The sequence below is a fragment of the Otolemur garnettii genome, unplaced genomic scaffold (assembly GCF_000181295.1).
Source record: "Otolemur garnettii isolate 467f Iridium unplaced genomic scaffold, OtoGar3 scaffold00060, whole genome shotgun sequence".
NCBI classification, from domain to species: domain Eukaryota; kingdom Metazoa; phylum Chordata; class Mammalia; order Primates; family Galagidae; genus Otolemur; species Otolemur garnettii.
Window position 1 is genome coordinate 9,233,415 of NW_003852455.1, and position 15,707 is coordinate 9,249,121.

The window sequence follows — 15,707 nt, forward strand, 5'->3', positions numbered from 1 at the left end:
AAACCCAACGTAAAAGAGAGGTGAAGGGAATCTAAATGGTGACTGAAAAGGCAGATCCCAAGATACAACTATGCCCCCCAGCAAAAAGTTTAAAATCACCAGATTGGGGCACAAGAAAGAGAGAAAAAATTCTCAAGAAAGAATTTTTCAAAAATATATAATTGATACAATAACTGACATTTCTGAACATTTTGAGACAAAGTCTGGACAGTTGGCAGAGGTTTGGATGAATTAGGTTATCTACATAGAAAAATAAGCAAATAAAAAAATGCAAGACAGGGTGGCATCTGTGGCTCAGTGAGTAGGGTGCCGGCCCCATATATGGAGGGTGGCAGGTTCGAACCTGACCCTAGCCAAACTGCAACAAATAAATAGTCGGGGGTGTGGCAGGTGCCTATCGTCCCAGCTACTCAGAAGGCTGAGACAAGAGATTGCCTAAGCCCAAGAGCTGGAGATTGCTGTGAGCTATGACGCCATGGCACTCTACTGAGGGCAGCAAAGTGAGACTCTCTAAAAAAAAAAAGAAAGAAAGAAAGACAATCATTAGCTCTAAAGAAAAATACAGTTATTCAGAAAGGAAAAATGATCAGTTGAGACTATATGATTCAGCTGGGAATAGCATTTGCATAGTCATAATAATAAACAAGTTAGAAGGAGCATCATGAGAAGATGTGGGTGATATGGAAGGATGCGTATGTGATAATGAGAGAGCAGGAAATGGGAAAGTCCAGAAGGAGCGTTACCTGGAACTATGTACCAGAAAAGGAGTGACTTAGTTGATGGTGGTTGTGTTGGAGAGGGGAACGTGGAAGGGGACTGCCACTTTCAAAAAGAGATCTTATGGAATCACCAACTTTATGTGTAAGTATATAACTTTTATTAAAACAAGTACACCAACAGAAACTGAAAAAGAAAAGCAACCCTTCTCAAATGGGGCATGAGATCTCTGCACTGCTGATTCTAAAGGGTTTCTAAGCCTTCTTAGCCTGGCAAGCCGAAGTAAAAGTATATTTTCCCCCAACAATCACATTTTAAACAAGGAGAGTATAAGAGAGCATGAATTTTGTGAATGTGGTGGCACCTACCTACATTACAGTGACTGATGCTCAAGGACAACCACAGTCGTCACATGTGCAGACGCGGCACAATTTTCTCTCCATAGCTCTCCCTTATTGCTTATGCTCTGGGATTACCCCAGTAGTTGCCTTGGGGGTGGGTGGGTTGGAAGGAAAAGAGAACTGAGACAGGGAAGGGTCAGGACAAGCTCATAGACCACCAACCGGGTATCAATTGACACAGTGGTAACAGCCACTAATCAGAGGACTGTAAATGACAGCAATAATAATGGCCCAACATGAAAATAGGACTTCTAGTTTGAGAAAGACTCACATCCTTTAAAAAAAAAATGGCCTAACTGAGGAGAGCACCGTTGTGTTATGCAACAGGCAAAGTGCAAGTGTTCTGGGCCAATAGCCCTAACTGGGCTCCAGGCAGCAGCCCGGATCAGCTGCAAGCTTTGGGGGTGAGCCATGTGGAGGTCCAGCCCAGTCACACCAGGCGATTCCAAACCCCTTTCTCTCTGACTGTAGCTCCAGAAACCTCTAAGTGAGAACCACCCGGCTGAGCCTAGTCTGTTCAGAGGACCATGAGAAGTGATAATAAGCTTCTGTTTGAAGCCACTAAGTTTGGGAGGGACTTGCTATGTGTCAATAAACAGGACAGGGCTGATCTATATCAGTCCCCTCATTTTACCAATAGAAAAATGAAATCTAGAATAGAGGGTGTCTTTCCCAAGGCTCAGAGCAGGGTGATGGTTGAGTCAGGAACAGATTCAAGCATCGGCCCTCAGTTTATTCACCAGGGCCATTTAACTCATACTAAATACTGCCAATGTCTCGTGTTTCTCTCCTTCCTCCTCTTCCTCCTTCTTCTTCTTGGAAACTTTTATTCTGATATTTCAGAATTACATTTCAAGAATAATGTAAGAAACTCTTACACACTCCTTGCCTCAGATTTGCCCAGTGTTGGCATTTCACCTCCTCTTTCAACGCTCTTTTAAAAAGGACATGTTTCCATAGCAAGGCTGCCCACAGACCGGTGTCCCACTGGGTGGTGAGTCACTGCTCAGAACCTCTCTGCAGGTGTGAGAGCAGGAATGGGCACCTGGGAATGAAACGGTGTAGGAGGAAAAGCTATAGAGAAAAGAGAAATGCTAATCAAGAAGAAAAGGCATAAAAAAAGATCAATTTATCTCCACTGGGTATTCCCGAGAAGCAGTTATCTAAACTAGCCTGCCTTACTGAATACACATATTGAACTTGAAGTCTGCAGCACGGTTTTGAATCTTGCCTCTAGCCAGCCATATAACCTTGGGAGGATTTCCTTCATGTTTCTGAGCCCTAGTATAAAGCTAAACTTTATGGGCCAGATCAAATAAGGCAACCTCTGTGGGAAGGCTTTGAGAATGGCGCTAAGTAAAGGAATTTCAAATATCTGTAGCTCATGGAAGCACTTAAGGGAGGCCTTTAAGAATTCAAGGCAGTACTGTTTTTCTCTAAAGCTCCTGGATTTTTAATGTGCTGTCAGGGTAGAGAAGAGCTGTGATAGACAAATACAGCCAGCATCCCCTGAAGCTCTCAGAATGCTTCTGGACTGGTCGAGATGTCCTCTGCCCTTCGCCCTTTCCCCACTTCTCTTACCACCTTCCCCACAAAAGTGACCCCTTGTAGTTAGGCATCTTCTCCATTCCCAGCCTGGTGTGCTTTCCGTCATTCAACCCTTTAGTTTCTCCATTGTCTGTCTCTGCAGCCCCTGACAATTCTCACTGGAAAGACTGCTTCCTGGAAGGGCCTTGCTGATGCTCACTCTCTCTGTGACTACTCAGCTAATCTCCACGCAGAGAATTGCTACTGTCCAGATCGCTGTGATTTGGGATTGGCAGAAACTGACTCAATGCAAATACCTCTTAAAAGAAGTGTAGGAAGGATTTTATATCCTTTGGTGGTCATAGCAGGGCAAACAAATAATTTCCCAGATTAATATAACTTTTCTCTTTTTTTTTTGAGACAAAGTTTCACTTTGTCACACTCAGTAGAGTACTGTGCCATCATAGCTCACAGCAACTTCAAACTCTTAGCCTCAAGCGATTCTCCTGCCTCAGCCTCCCGAGTAGCTGGGACTATAGGTGTCCACCAGAATACCCAGCTATTTTTACAGACAGAGTCTTGCTCTTGCTCAGACTGGTCTCGAACCCGTTAGATCAGGCAATCCACCTCGGCCTCTTAGAGTGCTGGGATTACAGATGTGAGCCACTGTACCAGCCCTTAATATAACTTTTCTTTAATTAAAAAAAAAAATCCTTCCTTATGCATTTATTTCAACTGGTGTTTTTACTGCAAATATCCCTGAGATGAATTATTTGCCCATTTTGAAATTTAAAGCCTTTTTTCTTTCCCTTCTTTTTTTTTAATCCCCTCCCTCCTCCTTCCCTCTCTTCCTTCCTTCCCTCCAAGCATTTATTTAGCACCTGCTTTGTTAGGCACTGAAGATGCACAAATGAGTGGAATGTGCTCTACACTGACCGGGCTCCTGGTCTAAGGGTAGAGAGACACACATTATACAATTTCAGAGACGTGCTAATACAGGCACACAAACATCTGCACATCCATTCACCATTGCTTAGGATATTTACAGCACAGAGTGTATTTTATCTGATTTTGGAAGGATGAGCTTAAAATTTCTTTAGATCAGGAATAGAGGAAAGCCATTTTGAGCAAAGGAACTGTATGAGCAAAAGCCCAGCCCAGTATGACCTAACTGTATGTCAGGAGAATCGTCCTAGCAGTTCAGTGAATGGAAAGGTTTTCTTGAGAACAGAAAGGTGATGGATGGAGATGACTGAATTTGCTGCTAGAGAAAATTCTTATGAGAAACAACCACCTTAACACACTTTGGTTCAAGATCTGAGCCATGTGTACAATGTGAGCAGAGAGCAAGCACACTTCCTACCATGTGGGTTTCAGGGTGACACAGTCAGAAGCAGAGGCTGGAGTGAAGAGGGGAGACCAAGAACACCATGACCTGACTGACTTGGCTGCCTCATTCATTTTTCATTCCTACCAAATTCTGAGGGGGTTAGGGATATGTGTGTGTGTCTCCAATTTAAGTCATCCTACTAATAAAAAGCATTTTCCAATCCCATTTTCTTTGGTTAAAGTGGAAATCAATTCAAAAAGCATCTTTATAAAAGAAAAAAAACAATTAACATATTTATTTTACCTTACATCCAAGGAAGAAAGACTTTGCATCAGCTGAGACTGACTCTTTCTGGGTCTTGAGTGCTCCAGGAGTGAGTCTTGTAGCTAACAGCAAATTTCCATTTCAGCCACCTAGATGGCCTAATTACCTGATGGAAATTATAGACGGTGATGCCAAGTGCTATTTGAACCTGTCATTTTCCTTTATCGTTTTAGGGCTATAGATACTTTCCACTCTAATGTGACAAAATATTCAATCAGCTTAAATTATGCATGCAGTCCCGATCAAGCCAGAGAGCTATCAAGAGCAATGCAATATATATTTTTTTGAATTTGGGTGACTGAACACCAACAAGATAAAAGTTTAGGGAGCTAGATACAATTTAACCTTGCAATATTGGGAAAAACAAGTAGAGAAGTGAGAAAACCTTTACTCCCTGGCCATGCCAATTGCTGAGCTCACTATAGGGCTTTCATTAGTGACATTCTGGGGACACTACACAGATGGTTTTAGTTTCCAGTGACCTCCTGGAGTTTCTGAGTCTTCAATTTTAAAAATAGATGTCAGGTAACCTGTTATAGTGTCACTTGCTTTGTGACTGTGACCATGTTGCCACTTTATGTCCCTGCAGTCATTTTTTCAGTGGAGGAAATTGTCAGGGTTCATTTGACTATATAGCAGCGGGCTCTGGCATATCTCGTTCCTTTGCACAGCATGGTTGATGAATTCTGAAGATTCAGGAAGCATTTGTGAAACATCTACTATGTCACAAGAAACAACTAGCGTCAGCATGAATGAAACTTAGTGGCTGCAGGGAAGCCCTTCCTAAACTGACATGGCTGAGTAGCACTGATGAGACAGAATGAAGTAAGGGTCACAGAGACGGCACAGGCAGAGGGCTTGTGTGGGACAGGGGGAGAGGAGAGTAACTAGGAGTCAAGGATCCACATGGAAGTTGGATTTAAACTGGAATTGATAAGGATGTGTTAGATTTCAACACATATAGGACAGCCAGGGGGTGGCTGGGGCTATGTTTCCAATAGAAGAAACCCCTTGATCAAAAGCATGGCACTGTACAAAATAACAAGAGTGCGGTGACAACAGTGAGTGTGGTGGGAGACCTGGATGTTTATGCTGTGAGGAGACAAGGTATTGAATGAGAGAAAGAGATCTGAGCATAACCCCACCAGATGAAGAGGGTCCAGCTACCTGTCACTGTCAGACACATGCAGAGACGGGGATTAGGTCACCTCAATTTTATTGTCAGCCACAGGTCACCTCAATTTTATTGTCAGAAGACCAGCTATTCTGGAAAACAGTGAGAGCAGGCTCTCAATTCTGCTCTGCCTCAGTGATGATTCTAATAGATTTAATTATGGGAATACAAGGAAACAAACCTAGAAAATTTTAACTATGTCTGATAGGAAGTAATATCAAAGTAGTCTTCACTCTGACAAAGCAAAATGTTTAAATAACAGAAAGATAATTTTCACTTTCACCAAATACGGTCTATTTTAAATTACACAGAAACTCTATGGACACCCTGTATATAAGAGACTCATTAAAGAAACCATCATATCGTCAAAGTAACCTTTACCAATATCTCAACACCTATTGCCTATGTGTGACTACTTCCTCAAATCTACAGGAGTAAACATCTCATGATCATGGAGAAACTTCAACTAGATAATCACAGAAGATGTATATGGGGGAAGGCTAAGCAGACTGGCTCAGCTGTACTGCATCAGCTTAGCTGTTCAGACTCCATCTTGCAGGCCACTTTTCTGGCTTCAACAGTGAGCTTTGAAAGGATTATGGAAAACTCTAGCAGGTAAGAGAGAGCCTACCAAGACTTCTGGTATAGTTCGTGTTTGCATACCTCCAGAATTTATATGTTGAAATTCTAACTTCCAGTATGGTAGTTATAGGAAGTAGGGTCTTTGGGAAGAATTTAGGAGAGGAGTGTGGGGCCCTCATGGGACTAGTGCCTTACAAGAAGAGACATGAATGCTTGCCCCTGTCTTCTCTCTGCTCTCTGTCACATGAAGACATAGTGAGAAGACAGCTATCTGCAAACCAGGAAGAGAGCTCTCAGCAGACACCAGATCTGCCAGCCCCTTGATTTTGAACTTTCCAGGCTTAGAAACTGTTAGAAAGAAATGTTTGTTGTTTAAATCAACCATATTGACATATTTTGAGATGGCTGTCAGAGGCAAACAGAAGTAACTCTGAAAAAACAGTCTTTTATGGGGAAATTTGCATCCATAGAGAATCTGATACAGCCAGGCTTTCTCTGAGGCCTTCCCTTATTCAGATCAAGAAAAAATTAACTGACAGTCTGATATTGTTAAAGGTTGGAAAGAAACATTCACTGTTCATTCTCTCTGAGGGCTACTTGTGAGGTTTCATCTACATGACAAGACTACCTCTGCTAGCCTGGCTTCCTCTTTTCTTCCTCCAGTAGAGTGTCTTGCCACTACAACCTGATCTACTACCATGACCAGGTTGGGGCCATGTTTTGAGTCCCATTCATTCTGTAACATCAAGATAGTACATAAGCTTCTGTCCCGCATTGGGAGGTTGGGATAATCACTCTGTGATTTTCCCTCCATGCACATTGATAAACTTTTGTGCCTTTCCTCCCATTAATCTGCCTTTTGTCACTGATTTTTTTTTTTAAATAGAACTTCACAGAAAAAAAGCAGAAGTTTTCCTTTGGCCATACATGTGTCATGGGAAGAATTTATGCTTATAGGGATCAATTTTTTCTAATTAATTTTTAACTCGTAAGCGCTGTGATAAAAGAATATGTCCTAAGATTCTTTAAAATTCATTAGGATTTCTGTGGTCTAACATAAGAGAATGAAAAGATAATCAAAATCTCAGAGCCATTCCTCCCCACCCCACACCCAGCTCCTTATTCAGAAGGTAAAGACCTAGCACTCTGGGAAGCCAAGGTGGGAGGATCATCAAGCTCAGGAGTTTGAGACCAGCCTGCGCAAGAGCCTACACACAAATATATATACACATCTGCCTCAGGCACCTGTGAAGAACTGGCCCCACACATCATTCATTGAGGAAATTCCTTAGTGATCTCCCATTAACAAGTCCATACAATTGTAGGTTTAAGTACGCAGGACAGTCTAGGTCCTAAAACTAAACTGTGTTTGATTCCACACTAATAATGAATTACAAGTTTGTCTTTACCGGTGCAGAATAGGAGATAAGACAAGATCAGAGATTTTTCCACCTACCCCAGGGACAGCCACATAATTTGGTGCTTCATTCACTCCCTTTTTTTCTAACATTTGTCTTTCCTGGGCCTCCAAAAGATGTAAGCATTTTGCTTCATAACTCCTCCCCCCTTTTTTGTTCTGTCTTTTCCTTGGTATGCCATTATATGCTAAATCTTCTAAATTCCTCTTCAGAATATGCGGCCACAACTCGGTTTAAGATTCCTGTTTTGGGAACTTTCCAGAACGCTCGGTGGGAGGCGGAGGAGTAGCGCACAGCTAAGCACTCCTTTTCGCTCCCCTGCATGGGCCTCTGCCCTCTCATTGGCTGTAGAAAATGGTGAAAGAAACTATTTGCTATGATGTTTTGGGAGTCAAACCCAAGGCCACTCACGAAGAATTGAAGAAGGCATATAGAAAACTGGCCTTGAAGTACCACCCTGATAAGAATCCAAATGAAGGTGAGAAGTTTAAACAGATTTCTCAAGCTTATGAAGTTCTCTCTGATGCGAAGAAAAGGGAATTATATGACAAAGGACGAGAACAGGCAATTAAAGAGGGTGGAGCAGGTGGTGGTTTTGGTTCCCCCATGGACATCTTTGATATGTTTTTTGGAGGAGGAAAAAGGATGCAGAGAGAAAGGAGAGGTAAAAATGTTGTACATCAGCTCTCAGTTACCTTAGAACATTTATATAATGGTGCTACAAGAAAACTGGCTCTGCACAAGAATGTGATTTGCGACAAATGTGAAGGCTGAGGTGGCAAAAAGGAAGCAGCGGAGTGCTGTCCCAATTGCTGAGGTACTGGAATGCAAATAAGAATGCATCAGATAGGACCTGGAATGGTTCAGCAAATTCAGTCTGTGTGCATGGAGTGCCAGAGCCATGGAGAACAGATCAGTCCTAAAGATAGATGTAAAAGCTGCAATGGAAGGAAGATAGTTCGAGAGAAGAAGATTCTGGAAGTCCATATTGACAAAGGCATGAAAGATGGCCAGAAGGAGACCAAGAACCAGGATTGGAGCCAGGAGATATTATCATTGTGTTAGATCAGAAGGACCATGCTGTTTTTACTCGATGAGGAGAAGACCTTTGCATGTGTATGGACATACAGCTGGTTGAAGCATTGCATGGCTTCCAAAAGCCAGTATCTACTCTCGACAACTGAACCATAGTCATCACCTCTCATCCAGGTCAGATTGTCAAGCATGGAGATATCAAGTGTGTGCTAAATGAAGGCATGCCAATTTATCGTAGACCATATGAAAAGGGTAGACTAATCGTAGACTAGTCTAATTCGTAGACTAATCATCGAATTTATGGTAAACTTTCCTGAAAATGGCTTTCTTTCTCCTGACAAACTCTCATTGCTGGAAAAACTTCTACCAGAGAGGAAGGAAGTAGAAAAGACTGATGAAATGGATCAAGTAGAACGGATGGACTTTGATCCAAATCAGGAAAGACGGTGCCATTACAATGGAGAAGCATATGAGGATGATGAACATCAGCCCAGAGGTGGTGTTTAGTGTTGAAACTCTCAATGGGGCCAGTGAATGACACTCATGCTGGCATTTTATGTGCAGTAACCAATGAGTGAGGGACTGTAACCATAATATGCTCACTACTTGCTATTGTTCCTGTTTTAATATTCAACTATAGTAGTATTTTAAAGGTTAAATGAAGAATAAATGCAAATAATAAAAGCTCTGACTTTGCCCCGTATGTATGACTTCAGTGTGCAAGATGAAATTTAATACCTGTTAAAAACTACTTTAAAAAAGAATTCCCCTAGCATTTGTTAGGCCAAACCTTGTAGTTGATTTCAGCTGTGTACATGAAGACACTTAGCATGAAATGCTAGGTGTATGCATTGGCTTCAGCGTATGACCCTTCATTGTTAAGCTATGAAATTAAAACTCTGAATTTAACGGGCAATAAGGATAAAGAAAACTTAATTTGTAGAGAAGTGTTGGTCTGTGTAGTTAATTTGTCCTGAGTGGGATTCATTGTGATGCCTCTGCATTTACTATTTTGCCTCAACTGTTACCATAATATGCTGCTTCTCGAGGGCATGCACTTACGGAACTGCATTCCCTCTGTGCCAGCCATATGTAATACATCCATATATACGTAACTTGACTAGACTTGTTAATTTTCCCTCCCTCTTCTCTTTGGACCATGATAAACCCCTGAGTAGTGACTTCCAGAAGTGGGTAATGTAGAAGTTAAAGTGAAGAGACCTTTATGTGGAGAAGTCATTTGCATGCATAATTTAGGAAGGTCTCCCTGAGGTATGTTACAGGCTTTCTTTAAATCATTTGACTTATGCTCCAAAGTAACTGTAATTTAATGTTGATAGTATAGCAAATGATGAATAGCTTTAATTGTATGTTTAAAAGTCTACATATGTTCACGTGCTTAAATCTAGGTATCAGATTTTAAACAGTTCTTGAAATATATGAATGTCTCCTTAATATACTGGTTACAAAGAAAAAAAAAGATTCCTGTTTTGCCAACGGGGCAACCTCAACTTTGGCTTCATAAACCTCTGTTGACCAAAGTTTTTGCCGCAGTGACTTGTTTGGGTTAACAAGGCCAATTACATAATTAATTCCTTCAATTTTGCATGGTCAAATCTTTATTTATGTTCTTTCTTTTATTACTTTAGGCATTTAAATTATGCCTATGTCATATTCCATCTCTGATAATTCTAACGTTTTTCATACCAGTGGATAACACTTGGTAGTTGGTTGTGTTTGCTGATTTTCACACAAAGGCTGACTGGTAGGTAGTGCTTTCTGTATGTGAGTTCATGTTCCTTGAGCATTCTGTGCCGAAATTCTTTGAGGCCTAGGTTTAAAGCGTGGTTCCCCAAAGAAGATTTATATTTTCTCCTTCCATCCATCAAGAGGCCTTGTCACCCCAGGTACATTTTAACTAATTTTTAGCTTGGTTTTTTTTGGACCACATGGACAGAGTAAAATCTTGCTCCCAACCCATTTGAACACTGCCAGGTTTAGAAATTACGAGAGGCAAGATTTTGTTTTCTCTATTGTTTTACCTGCTCCACCCAGAGTCAAAGACAAATCAAACTTGTCATCAATTATTTCCCTCTGCAACTGAAGACTCTTCTCCCTCAGGTGAGCACTGGTGTACGCTGATGTCTGTTGTTCCAGCCCCCACTCTGCTCAGGCTTGGACTTTGTTTTCAGTCAGAAGCCAGACCTTAGGCTGCCCATGATCAGAGGTCACACATGGGCAAGACTGTCTCCAGGGATTCCATACTCTCTTCTATATCCGACCCTTTTTTCTTTTTCAACAGTGCATCCGTGACCTGACAAAATATAAATATGTGATTTTTATATTTTAGGTGGGTTATATCATAAGAGGTTTTCCTAAACATCTATTTTTACCATCTTGCTGCTCGATCATGTCCTTAAAAGCTTGTTCTTCACCTTTTATTTCCCCTTCTGCAAACAAAATCACCATAAAGGAAAAACAGAACATTACGGTGTTCTTATTATTATATAGCTTTAATTAGCTTTCCATTTGTTGGCAGGAAATTATCTGCTTTACGGATGCTGTAAGACTGATGTTCTGTCCTAGGTTAACACTAGTTTTTCCATGTCCACTGACACATGTTTACCTTACAAGCTATTTTCTTGGGTTAACCTCAACGAGTGAGTCCATACTGTAACACTATGTACCGAAAAGGCGTTTGCTGTTTAAGATGCACAATAATGTCTTAAGGTAAATATTCAGCCCTCTTAATCCCAGTTCTAAATTCTTTGTCCCTACAACTTTGTCTTTGTTAATATCATTTTTCTATTTTCTGGAAGATTGCAACCACTAATTAGATTCTAGAAATGGAAAGTGAGAATAGAGCAGGAACCAACAAGCATTTATGGAATGACTTCTCTTAGCAAGAAATAATGTTTCGTGTTGTGAGCATCAGGGATGAGTAATAAATAGTCTCTGCTCTTATGTAACTTATAGACATAAGAGCCAGTGTTTGTCTAAATACCTCTCGAATCCATTTTTACTCACTTCTCAGTTCCCATAGGTGGGAAGATGAGAAGGGTGGATGTTGAATAGAAAATCAACAATGTCGACTACCAGGGAGCACAACTGGGATATCTGATAGGTTGCAGGGGACTCTGGAAAAAGCCAAATTGCAGTGAGGGATGATAGGCTGATGGAGTATTGAAAAATAACTGGTAAACAGAGTTTAGTGAAGAGGTTCAGTGGCAGGCCCCAAGGGGTGGGAATTTGATATCTGGGAAAAACCTTGCTATTCAAAATGTGCCCCCCCAACACATTTATTAGGATCTGCATGTTAACAAGATCCCTAGAGATTTACTAAGCCTATTAAAATTTGAGAAACTGTCATAGGGTGACATTCTATCCTTGTTTTCCCTGCACTGAGGAGCTCCGGAGTTGACAGGGTTTCAGTGTTAAACCCTAATCATCCTGGGCAAACTGGTACCTTGCTTATCCTAGAAGCACTGCTGTAAACCACCCCAAACAGTTTCCTCAGGACGTGCGTGCGCACGGTGACAGTGAACTACATGTGAATTCTGTTCCTGGGGACTCAAAGGCGACACAGGAAGGAAAATATATGTCTGGAAGGAAATCAAAATATGTAACCATAATATATGTATTTTTTGGCATTTTTGTTTGTTTTTTGAGATAGAATCTCACTCTGTGCTCAGACTAGAGTGCTGTGGCATCAGCCTAGCTCACAGCAACCTTAAATTCCTGGGCTTAAGTGATCCTCCTGCTTCAGCCTCCCCAGTAGCTGGAACTATAGGCACCTGCCACAATGCCTGGCTAATTTTTCTATTTTTAGTAGCAATGGGGAGTCTCCCTCTTGCTCAGACTGGTATCGAATTCCTGAGCTCCAGGGATCCTCCCACCTCAGTCTCCCAGAGTGATAGGATTACAGGTGTGAGCCACCCTGCCCAGGCCTTTTTTGACATTTTGAGATGACTGTTAAGAGGGCTTGCAGGAAGAAGTAGTCCTGCAAAGTTGTATTTTGGGGAGTGGATACAGGATTCTCTCACTCAGAACTAGAGAGAGACCCCCATTTCTAGGCATGGGTGAACTTGGAAACCAGTCTCATCACAGACCCCATCTCTAGGTACAAATAGGTCCATTCCAGTCCACATTCTCTGGACCCAAAACAAAGTAAAAAAAAAAAAAAAAAGCATCCTGACTGGTATTCTACCTGCAGTAGAGAGGAGTGTGCCTGGAGCAGAGGACTCCAGGACTGAATTCCTCTGCACTATGGCAGTTTTCAAATTAATTTCTGACCAAGACCCTGGCACCAAATGGTTGTGATATATACTAGATATACACCTCCCCCTAAACCCCTGCCTACGGGATAAGAAAGGCAGCATATAAACCGCTAAACGAGTGGTTCTCAACCTTCCTAAGGCCTCCTAATGCCATGAACTTTTAATACAGTTCCTCATGTTGTGGTGCCCCCCAACCATAAAATTATTTCCCTTGCTACTTTATAACTGTAATTTTGCTACTGTTACAAATCATAATGTAAATATCTAATATGCAGGATGTATTTGCACTCTTACAAAGGGGTTGCGACCCACAGGTTGAGAACCGCTGCCCTAGACAGAAGGTCCAGATGAGCCTCACACTTGGGTTCCTCCCTCATCACCTGCAGGACCAAGGACCTGGCAGAGAGAAGTGTCGCTACAGGGAGAGATATTCATATCAGTAGAGGAGCTAAAGTGGAGTCAACAACAGAAATAAACAGACTTTCTCTGATGACTCCCCGTACTCCTTGTCTGGATCTAGAGTCTGATACCTTTCAAGGTCTCAAGTAAACATTTATCATCTACTATTTTCATTAAGAGGGCTTATCTCTGAGGTTTCATTTACATAGTAAGACCACCTTTGCTAGCCAAGTTTTCTCTTTTCCCTGTCCCCTAACCTGTCTTTCCACCATAAGCTGTTTCTGGCCATGAACTAAGTCCCCATTCTTTCTGTAATCTCCAGGTGTATAAGCTTCCAAACCCCTCCGAAAGTGGGAGTTATCACTCTGTGGTTCTCTCCCCGTCTATATGCACATTAATAAATTTGTATGACTTTTCTCCAATTAATCTGCCTTTTCTGAGTTGATTTTTCAGCAAAACTTCAAATGGCAAAGGGGAAAGCAACTGCTGCTTTTATACATTTAAGGAAAACAGGCATTAGAGGTAATGAGAAGGGACACAAAGGAAGGGGCTTCAAGGGGGGTGGGTGGGAGGAAAACCTGAGAGAGGATCAATGACCAATAGGAAAGGGCAATACTGACTGGGGGTGCAGAGCGGCCAAGGAAACACTCGAAGCCAACTTCAAATGGGGAGGGTATTCATACCCTTGCAGGCCTTTGAGTCTGGGTCTCTCTTCCCTTCTGTCCTTCATGAGAGGGACCCACTTCCAACTCTCTTTGGAAGTGCTCTAACCTTCCTCTTTGCTCTTCCTAAATAAAATGTCCCTGTTACACTGAGACTTGGGCGGATTGCTTTTGCTCTCTGTTCACGCTGCCTGCGCAGCTCCAGTTTTATTTCCCGTTTCCATTCATTTTTGCTTTCAGTTACTGCCATGCCTCAGTTGAACTTTCCAGCTCAGCTGAGTGATTGAACCAGGTCAACTGCGTTTGGGGAATCAGGACCGCCCCCACCACCACCCCTCTAACAGGTAAAGTCAAAAATCAGTATGTGAAAGGCATATATTGGTTTGGACTGAAAAGGCAGAGCATCTTTAAGAAGGGGCTTGTAAGTTACAAGTGAGTTTAAAGATTCTTTAGCTAAAAATTGGCTGAAAGAGTTAGGCTTTGTCTGATAAACAAGGAGTCAGTGAAAAGGAATGCTTAACACAAGGGTCTGTTAATCAGAGATAAACTACAGGGCCTATGACCCTCCCCCCACACACACCAAAGTTGTTTATTATGTATATTGAGGACCTGCAGATAAGTCTGGCAGAGCCTTAGGCCTGTTAATATCTCAAAGAAGGCAGAGGAACATTAAGAGACATGTCTGGTCTTCTTTCTCATGTCTAGCAACTCAGTTTTGGGGGATCCCCTTGGCCGAGAGGGGTCCAGTCAGCCAGCCACTGGGAGGGGAGCCCTAAGATTTTATTTTAGTTCATAATTCCAAAGCTCCACTCTCCTGGAAGCTACAGCAAGCAGAACTCATGACCTGACCAGCAGCGTCAAGGTCAGAATTTCTTACCAGCCAAGGTGGGAGAATTGCTTGAGGCCAGGAGTTTAGCCATCAGTCTGAGCAAGACCTGTCTCTACAAAAAATAATTCCAGCCATTCAGGAGACTGAGGCAAGAGAATTGCTTGAGCCTAGAAGTTTGAGGTTGCAGTGAGCTATGCTGATGCTGTAGTGGGAATTTTGGGTCCTTGATCTAGGAGTTTGAAGAATGAAACCATGGACCACATGAATAAGAGGAAGCACAGAGTTTATTGAAAGATAAAGAAATAGATTTAAAAAAGAAAAAAGAGGAGGAAGAGAACATCTGGAAATGGAGGGAGGCCCAAGTGGACCTCCTTGTCTAGAGGTGGCTGACAGCAGCGGTTTATAATAATTATGTCTACAGAAGGATACTCATTTGCTTGCATTTTTAGATTTTAAAGGCATGTCTTTTAAAATGTCTTTATGACTAAGTATGCTGTAAAAGCCTTATGTGGCCCAGTCTAATAGCATTTTTTTCTCTTTTGGGGGACCCGGAATTCAATATAAAAGTAAAATCCTTGCTTTTTAAAAGTCAAAATATTTTGCCTTTCAACTGACCTACTTTTTACATATTTAAATTATTTAGCCCTACAAACTACATATACTTTACTGGCCCTGTTCTTTAATGGGCTCTTCCCTAAACCCAGTGGTCTAGTTAAAAAATAAACTGAATTATTGATAAAAGCTATCTAAATAAAATTGTCTCCTTATAAAATCCTATGGTAAATTCTTATAATTTTGTGTTATCTGAGCATCCATATTTAATCCTCTTAAACTCCTTTTAAAAACCCATATTTCTCTCTTTACTTTGACATGTAAATTTACTACTCTGTTTTCTCTAAAACTCAAGGAAGGCGTCAGTAACTTAACACAGATAAACTTCAACATTTTCCATTTAAAAATCCAGTTGTTTTAAATATAACTATCCTTTTAAACTAGTGAATTTTACTGGTCTCATGACTAAAATGTTAAAGT

At 41.5% G+C, this 15,707-nt stretch overlaps 1 pseudogene across 1 annotated transcript; it reads left to right on the forward strand.

Annotated features, from left to right (window-relative positions):
* Positions 1 to 7,767: 7,767 nt before the first annotated feature.
* LOC100957442 lies at positions 7,768 to 9,015 on the forward strand (annotated as a pseudogene). The gene has a single exon (XR_002774100.1). The product of XR_002774100.1 is annotated as a dnaJ homolog subfamily A member 1 pseudogene (transcript).
* Positions 9,016 to 15,707: the final 6,692 nt, after the last annotated feature.